Here is a 9,504-nt window from a genome sequence, read left to right as displayed (position 1 = left end):
ACATAATATTCGCAGTGGTATGAATAAAAATAAAGCATGAGCTTGTGCTTCAGAACTTCTTTTGGCTGCTCCTTAATCAACTTTTGGCTGTTCTAAATAAGGACTAAAAATGACTCGGGTCAATCATATCACTGTAATTTGATGGCACTGAAAGCTCGTGACACTCGGCTACATATCGAGTTCTTTCCAGTAACTACAGCAGGACGACCTTTTGTCTTCAGACACTGACTAACTTCAACGGGTGCAGATGTATGACCGAACAGTCTCTAGTAGCCAAGGACGTCCAGTTGAGACCAAGAAAGTTTCCAAGGACCCTGGAAGCGAATAGAGAGAAGACAAAGATCACAATGATGACAGGACAACACGTGGTACAATGAACAAGACGACACATGTAAGGATAACAAGCAGAGGCGTAAACTACTACGGAGGGTCCTCGGGGCTCGTGCCCCTCCGGGTGAGATCCGGGGGGGGGGGGGGGGGGGGGGGGGAAGGGGGGAAGGGGGGGGGCAGTACCCGATTCCCCGGGTTATGATCCCTACCAAGACGCTGTTTACGTTTATGGGCCGTGGTACCGGTGATAAACACACGACTACGCTTGCAAGGTGATCAACATTGACACACAGCGATGGACGTAAAATGTACCCCCTGAAATAAACTACTGATAATTGCCAGTGTAAAAAAAATTGCGCGGAAAAGCACCCCTCCTTCCCCCCCCCCCCCGGAAAACCTTTCAGCCTGTCCCCCCACCACCCCCCCCACCCCCCCCCCCCCCCCCCGGAAAAATGGAAAGTCTACGCCGCTGATGACAAAACTGCACATGATAGTGATGACAAGACAACGCATATGGTAGAACAAACAAGATAGCAAATGCAATTATGTTTACTAGACATGCTAATGATGGCAAGACAACACGTGGTACTAATGAGCAAGACAACTCATGTAAGGATAATACTATCCATGGTAACGATGAGAAGATAAGTCCTGGTACAATGACAAGACTACACTTGTAATGATATGGTTACACATCGTAATGATAACAAGACAAGCCATGGTACAATGACAATGAGAATACAGATGTAATGATGACAAGACAAAAAAATAATGCAGTTTTGCTTGAAAACCGAGTAAATGAACTTGTTAGTATTTCATCCGAAATTAATAAGCTGCAGACGATAGGCAGACCGTGCATGCGAAGAGCTCTTCTAGGCAGAGGTTCATTCTAGCAGACCTTTGACTAAAATCTCAAATGGCAGCACGCCAATGAAGCTCAAGCCGAATTGCGGGAATGTGCTTTATGCTCCTCTTCGCCCCCGCAGCGTCAACCACGCGTTGCAGAAGTCAGAGAGAAAATGGTGGTTCAATCCAAACCGCAGAACGTGTCCTGGAGCCAGAATTTATTTTTAAGTTTTTTTTGTAACTTACGCAGGTTGGAGCGGCTGGAAAGTGCTCGATGTGTGTGGACGAAATAGCTAGCGCGCCGGGGGAGGGGGGTTTAGCGAGAAAGAGAAAATCGCGCATTAGTAACATTATCCTCCATTAGTAACATTATCCTCCATTCTTCTTGCGAGCATATTTTCCCAGTCTTTAGAGCAAGGTATTTTGCCAGACGACTGGAGGGTAGCCAAGGTGGTCCCAGTTCACAAAGGAGGTGATAAATTCAACCCTCGAAACTTTCGCCCGATTTCATTGACCAGTGTCCCAAGCAAAATTTTAGAGCATATCATTTATTCTAACATAGTCAAGTTTCTAGAATCAAATAAGTTTTTTTGCCCCTTCCAGCACGGCTTTCGAAAGACATTCTCATGCGAAACACAACTTGTATCATTCACGCACGACCTTCATTCTATCGTTGACGTTTGCTCCAAAGTAGATTGCGTATTTCTAGACTTCTCTAAGGCCTTTGATAAAGTGCCTCATACCTTGCTTTTGTCCAAGCTTAGTAAACTAAATATTGATCAGGCGGTTCTCACGTGGATACAATCATTTCTAACGAATCGTAAACAATTTGTCAGCGTAAATAACAGAAGCTCTGCTATGGTATCAGTAACATCAGGTGTTCCTCAAGGTTCTGTGCTCGGTCCGTTATTATTCCTTATATACATTAACGATCTACCCTCTCATGTATCCTCAAAAATGTCTTTATTTGCTGATGATTGCGTTATTTATCGAGAAATTACTAATGATTCTGACTCTAACATACTACAAAACGATATTAACTCTGTTACAAACTGGTGCGACTCATGGTCTATGGTACTAAATTCCAGCAAATGTAAGGTTATGAGAGTGTCCCGTTGTACTTCATCTCAGCCCCATTATACGCTAAATAACCATCCCCTTGAATTAGTTACGGTCTATAAGTATTTAGGAGTTCATATTACATCTGATTTATCATGGAGGACTCATATTAACTACATCATTAACAACGCTAATCGCATGCTAGGTTTTCTTAAAAGGAATTTTTTTTTAGCACCCCAGTCTTTGAAGCTAATTCTTTATAAAACCCTCGTACGATCAAAGCTTGAATATGCATGTTCTGTTTGGGACCCTGGTCAGTCTGTACTAATTGATCTGATTGAAGCCGTCCAAAATCGTTCAGTTAGATTTATGTATTCAAATTACCATCGGACTGCCAGTGTAAGCACTATGAAATCTAATCTTTCTCTCCCTGAATTATCAACCCGTAGAAAAGTAGCCCGTCTCAGTTTGTTTCATAAAATTTATTTCACTAATGACACGCTGCGTAATAATTTAATTATACCTCCTCTTTACGTTTCACCTAGACTTGACCATCAACACAAAGTTGGCATCCCATATGCTCGCACCAACGTCTTTCACCATTCCTTCATACCGTCTACATCCTTTGACTGGAACCACCTGGCTGCACCCGTAGTCTCCATCATAGATCATGTTCTTTTTAAAAAAGCCTTGGAACGCATTATTTTCTGATCTTCACTGATTGTATTTTCCTGTGTATCTGTGTCTGTGTTTTTTTTTAACTCATGCAACCACTTCCCCCTCTGTAATGCTCATGCCCTGAGGGTAAAATAAATAAATAAATAAATAAATAAATAAATTACCTTTTCATATCACTAGTTACTCGGCCGGCGAATAGAGGGTGCTGACGCACTTGCCGCCATTGGATGGCTTCAATTTGGTTGGCTTCGGTTTCAGCGCGTTCGCGGCTGTGTTTTTATGTTCTATATTATGTTCGCCTAATTTCTTAATACAAATCCGCTCCTTATATATCTAAAAAAAAAAATGAAAGCCGTTTACAACTCCCTGCAACGCCGAATTAGAGCGCTGCTCTTGAGGAGGAGGAGGGAAGGGTACTGAGGGGGTGGGTCAAGTGACCTCGGGTGGCGGGGGGTCACGTGACCTCGTGGGAGTCACGTGACCTTGGGACGTCACGCGACGTCGGGGGGGTCACGTGACGATGCCGATGACGTCATCAGTGACGTCATCAGTGATGATGATGATGACGATGCGGATGCCGGTGACGTCAACAGTGACGTCACTGATGACGCCATCAGTGATGATGACGATGACGATGCGGATGCCGGTGACGTAATCAGTGACGTCATTGATGACGTCATCAGTGGCTATGACGTCAACGGGGGGTCACGTGACCTCGGGGGTATCCCCAGGTCACGTGACCCCAGGGGCGGTCACGTGACCTGGGTAACTATCGTGACCCTCGTGAGGGTAACCCTAGTAACCCTTGTGAGGGCAACTCTCGTGACCCTCGTGAGGGTAACTCTCGCGACCCTCGTGAGGGTAACTCTCGTGACCCTCGTGAGGGTAACTCTCATAACCCTCGTGACCCTCGTGAGGGTAACCCTCGTGAAGGTTACCCTCATGAGGGTTACTAACCCTCGTAACCCTCGTGAGGGTAACTCTCGTGAAGGTAACCCTTTTGAGGGTAACTAACCCTCGTAACCCTCGTGAGGGTTACGAGGGTAAGTAACCCTCGTGGCCCTCGTGATCCTCGTGAGGGTAACCCTCATGAGATTAACCCTCGTAACCCTCGTAACCCTCACGAGGGTTACGAGGGTTGCGGTTACGCCGACGCCGACGCCGACGGCGACGCCAACGGCGACGCCGACGCCGCTCAAGCCGGGAACGGGCCCCTAACCCCCCATTCACACTGGAAGCGGATCCGCGTTCGCGAAGCGGTTGCGAAAGCGGTTGTATAAAGATCCAGTGCAATTGCACGCGCATTTGATGTCATCGTGTGCGCGTGCAATTGTACTGAATCCTTATACAACCGCGTTCGCAACCGCTTTGCGAACGCGGATCCGCTTCCAGTGTGAATGAGCCCTAAGAGCTGCGCTCTAAAAAACTCAACATTACAACAGTGGTACCGAGCCATCTTGAGAGCCACGAAGGGGCTTCGAGTCGTAATTAAGGAATTCTTTTACGAACACTTTACGATACATCTGGTTACGTTCGTCGTTAATTTCGGTCAGGTTCGGTGGCGAAACGACTATGACGTTCATGGAGGATTCCCATCGTCTACAGCCGTACCTACTGACCCTAGTTTTCAGAAATATAAACTATGAAAGAGACTAATGCGTAGATGTGTAGTAAAATGCACGTCCACAACCTCATTGAAAACCTAATATAAGTGATATTGGTTCGGGGCTGCTTCGTTTAAAAAAATTAGGTACTCGAGAAATATTCCGATAGTCCGTCCTCGGTCGGTTTTGAAATTTCTTTAGCTATTGGCCCTGCTACAGTTCTTATTAACATCATCTCACAACGTTGGCGTTACAGAAAACTATCTGTTTTACTGAGATTTGATTACGACGTGCTCAGCATTGAGATAAGTGACAGGCCAATCAAGTGAAGTCTGAAATTTTGTCTTTGCACAAACTTTGCCAAATGAAATTAACGGACCCCAGAGAAGTGACCTATCATACGTCTGGCTGCAATCGAAGGCTAGGCACCACTTTGGGATCCTGAAGGAGACAGATCTTCCTTAAAACTGATGCGATCTGGAATCAACAACGCTGAACTTGGGTGATTTCCATGTAGATGGCTTCTTTTCGGTATAACATAATTTGAGCCATGGACGCTCTCAAGCTGCCTGTGACAGATCTCTCCACCGGGGCAGTCCCGACCTTTGTGTTAAAATAATGGAAATAAGTTAATTAAATTTTATGTTGATTAGAGCAGTTGGACGAGTGCGGGTATCTGACCGAGCATGGCGTACAGTTTCTTTAAATTCGCAAATAAGCAAATTAAGCAAATGTTTATACCGCAAAAACAATTAAGAAAAACCTTTAAATCATGTAGGTGTAATATCGTAAACAAATCGCCTGATGTGGACGTACTATTATCGCAAGCATCAGATAAAATATGAATTAAACGTTCGGTATACCTATCTTATAAATCCTATATAAACAAAAACAACTATTTCAAATTTGTTATGAAGGCAAAGCGTAATGCTTTCAGGAAACACACATATATGATATATAGCGTCATATACTGAGTATTTTTTTAACATACCCTAAGATCTTAAATGCACGGTTATAAATATACATTGCGCTATGCTTATTTCGAATATTCCCCAACTATCCATGAGGAAACGTTAGTTCTCCTAAATGATTGAACTCAATGTGCGCCAGGGCCGACGCTTATTCCTGTACCTCATCCGTTCTCACACGTATCCGGTACGCCGACGGTGAAAAAAGTGAGAAGGTGTTACAAAATTAACTGCAGATGTCGTCGTACACATAATGGTGGCATGCCATTAAGTTGTAAATGTAAGCATCGGGCAACGCTTTACACAAAAAGGCAAGAAACGCGGTGAAACGCAACGAAAAACACCAGTGCAACGCCTTCGCCAAACCGCGGAGGGGAGAGTGGAGCGACGAGTTGAAGCCACCTTATGGCGGCCGCATCACATGATTCCAAGATGGCACCGTCCACGCGACGGAGGCTAAGAAGGTCGATTGTAATTTTCGCGAGGACCTAATTTTCGCGAACTCCGCGAATCACCTACGATTCGCGAAATATAGGTCCAGCGAATAATTTTGGTAAAATGTAAACACATTGGAATCTTTATTGAGATCCCACCGCGTCGCGAAAATCAGAACCCGCGAATTATTCCAAAATTTCAGCTTTGACCTAAATCGCGAAATATGGAGCCCGGGAAAAATAAAGTCGTTTACAGTGTACCATATTTACAACAAAAGCAACTGCTTCTTAACACTTTGAGTGCGCAGGCGAGCTGGTGGTGTACCTAAGCATGTCGACTTTCCCTCTGTGTCTGTTCCTTCGACTAAAAGTTTTCTTTTTCCTTTCCTACACCACAGTTTCATGTGTTAAACGACATGATTGCCTCTTAAGCCTCTCTTTGTCCTTCTGCAGGGTTCCCCAGAAGCGATGAATTCAGGAAGGGGCGACTCTTCCGTCTACCGGACGTTCCCGCACGACCGTTTTGAGGGTTGGATTGGACCATGCCTCAAAAAGGGAACGACAGTAGCGCAGTTATACTCCGTTCCACCTTCAGTCCGAGCGCAGTGGACGCCACGAGCTATCCCAGCCGATCAGCGCCGGGAGAGAATCGCATGACCTGCCGGTTGGGCAGAGCGGCACAGAGAGCTCAAGGTCGCATGACACTCTCTCAACACTGCAGGTTGGCTGGGATGGCTCCTAGCATCCGCTGCGCTCGGACTGAAGGTGAAACGGAGTGTAGTCCGCTGCACTCGGCCGCTTGCATGCATATCCAATGTCGCCTCCAAGATTGTCACCGTTGTCTGCTACAGCCGGTTCTATACAGGATGTCCCCGGCAATTCCTTTCGGTATCGCAGAGGGCGCTAAAGGTCTATTGGAATCTGACATAATTTCGGCGGCGTGCTCAGCCAATACAACTTAGAAGACAAGGACTGCGTGTGACGTTATCATTGGTGGATCTCCGAGTCGCCCCAAGTGGCAAACTTGATGAATGAAGCTCGATCGCTGCAGAAGCTCTGCAAAGCGGCAGACGCGTCCGTCTTGGCGTCGCTGCGTGCTGGCGTCGTGTTCATTAACAGACGCTACAAGACGCACTGGTGACAATGCTGACGTAACCTAGGCGGCACTGCGTGAATGTCTTGTCTGAACCCTTCATCTTGATCGATGAAGCGTTCTGGCATTCGGAGCGGGACACCAGTGATGTAGCCGAAGCTGGAACTTTGTGGGGTACGCCCGTCCACAGGGGTACGTTCAGGGACGCCGTGTTGGCGTAGCACAACTTGTAGTACTGATACACGGAAGCACCGGTCTTCGCGTGGTCCTCGGCAAACCTCTTGCAGATACTGGAAAACTGCGTCGCTGAAGATGTCCGAGAACAGACGACCAAGTTCTTGGCATGAATAGTTTTGGTACGAATCCAACGTCCATTTTCTACCGGGCGGTGGTACGGTGTGTTCATTCAAGAGTTTCATGGCCAGGTTCAAAGCATCCGATTTACTAGTCTGTGCAGTCAACACGAACAAACAAAACAGGCAGATTTGAAAGAGCGAGAATGATACACTCACTGGACTGTTGACTGATCTATGTGACAGTGCATCTAGGCGCGCGTTACATGGTCATAATCTCTTATGGCGGCGGGACGGCTGCCGGAAGCGTTGGGCCAGGAGGATTCGTCTTGATCCCTTGATAGAAAGGGAGAAACAGAGCGGGGGAGGAGATTTTCGCTACCTTTCAGTATGTAGGGGCCTTAAGAGCTATTAGTGCTCCTTCTCGACGAAATCGGGCTGCGTTCGTACGGCTGAACCCACATGATCACGGGAAGGGAGTGAGAGCGTTGCAGCGCTATCTCTTGCTATCACTCTCCACATCGCCGTCGCTCATCGCGCAACCTCGTTATATCTATGGCAAAATATGCTATGGTACCGTGAGCGCCCCGCAGTCACGCGTATCACCGTCGGTAGCGCACCTAAACGCATTCTTCAAAGGCTCCGGTAGTCCGGTACCCGGAGCACAGTAATGGTTTGCTAGAAGTCCCCATTGTCACTGGTATGTGCAGGGTGTTAAATGAAGTTCCCATTAAATGATTTTCAAGCTTTTTTCCAAATGAAGTCCTCAAATTATCTTCAGTGTTCATAGAACCCGGAGCAGGAATTCGTTTTCTTTTTACTGCCTCCAGCTTAGCAGGAAAAAGAAAGAAAAAAGAAAGATGAAAACTCATGTTTGCTTTCCTCGCACTCAACTGCAAAAAGAAATGCAACTACCTTCTGGAGAAGACCTCACCATCTGCAAGATACTGGGACCGTGGGAAAACGAAGCCTCTGCCACAACAGCAACAAATGCCCTGTTGCGATACCTATCAGCGATCGGTCTCAACAAGAAACTCTAACGCTGTGACAAGATATACTCAGATTTTAATTTTCTATATTTTATTTTTATTTATTTTCGTGTGTTTTTAACTCTTACTATATCTTTGTACCCACATCCTTTCCGCCTAACCAGAGTAGTAAGTCAGGAGATGCTTCCCGGCTAATTTCTCTGGCTTCCTTTTGTCACATAAAAAAAAAAAAAAGAAAATCCTCCTTGACTCAACCAGACTCTGCCACCAGCATCTGAAATCACGTGGCCTTTACGGAAAGTATGCATTTCTAACCGGAAACGGAAGTTATCCCAGCTGAGCGAGGGAGCCGCGGTGGACGCGAGCCACGGTGTAACGCGAGCACTGGGTCACACGGACGTATGCGCTCGTCAACAATCAATCCGTCGACGAATGCAAGGCGAATGTTTGGAGTCGCGTTCGTGCCCAATGAGTGCCGCCGGGACTGCACTTATCATCACTTAAGAATAACAAGTTCCAAGGTGTGCTTAGAAAGCACGGTGGAAGCTTGGTGTGGTAGTATTTACCTGATTGTACCGGTCGTACCGGGTAACAAGCAACACTACGTGTAGAACGTTTCGAGATCCCCTGGGCGCTGTGTCCTCTTCTTCCTCTTTTGTCCCCCTACTTGCCCCGTTTATTCGGACTCACAAAACAATATTATTACACTTGGAGTCTTCGGATCCGATGTCCGAGCACGTCAAACAACCACGTGATTTCCCACTTCGCTTTTGAGTTGAGGATTAAAGCCAAGGAAGAAGAAGTCGAAAATTTAATGGTGCCCTTAATTCAACTCTCCTTGCTTTAATTACAATCCCAGCATGCTCTTTGTAATGGTACATGAAAAGTAAAAAAAAAAATGTGTATTGCCTTGTTCGTTGTAAGCAAATATTCTCTTGTCTTTTTAAGTAAATAAAAGATGACGCCGTCATTATTTTTATTTATTTATTTATTTTGTTATTAAAGGACGGGAATTTAAGACGCGGGTCTATGTTGAGAAAGATGAAAACAAGCACACTGCTTGAGCTTTCCACTCGGCGCGAGGCCTTGCATGCTTCCAGAACACACGAGATAAAATACAGACCACTGCAGGGCGGAAGGATACGTAGAAGCCAGCATGGTAAGCCAAACTCGTTCCAGATGTCACTTAACCACATAGGGATTAGGAAAA

This window comes from Ixodes scapularis, unplaced genomic scaffold, assembly GCF_016920785.2.
Source record: "Ixodes scapularis isolate PalLabHiFi unplaced genomic scaffold, ASM1692078v2 PGA_scaffold7__128_contigs__length_106722199, whole genome shotgun sequence".
Classification (NCBI taxonomy): Eukaryota; Metazoa; Arthropoda; class Arachnida; order Ixodida; family Ixodidae; genus Ixodes; species Ixodes scapularis.
The sequence above is the reverse complement of the archived record's forward strand: the minus strand, read 5'-3'. Positions refer to the sequence as shown.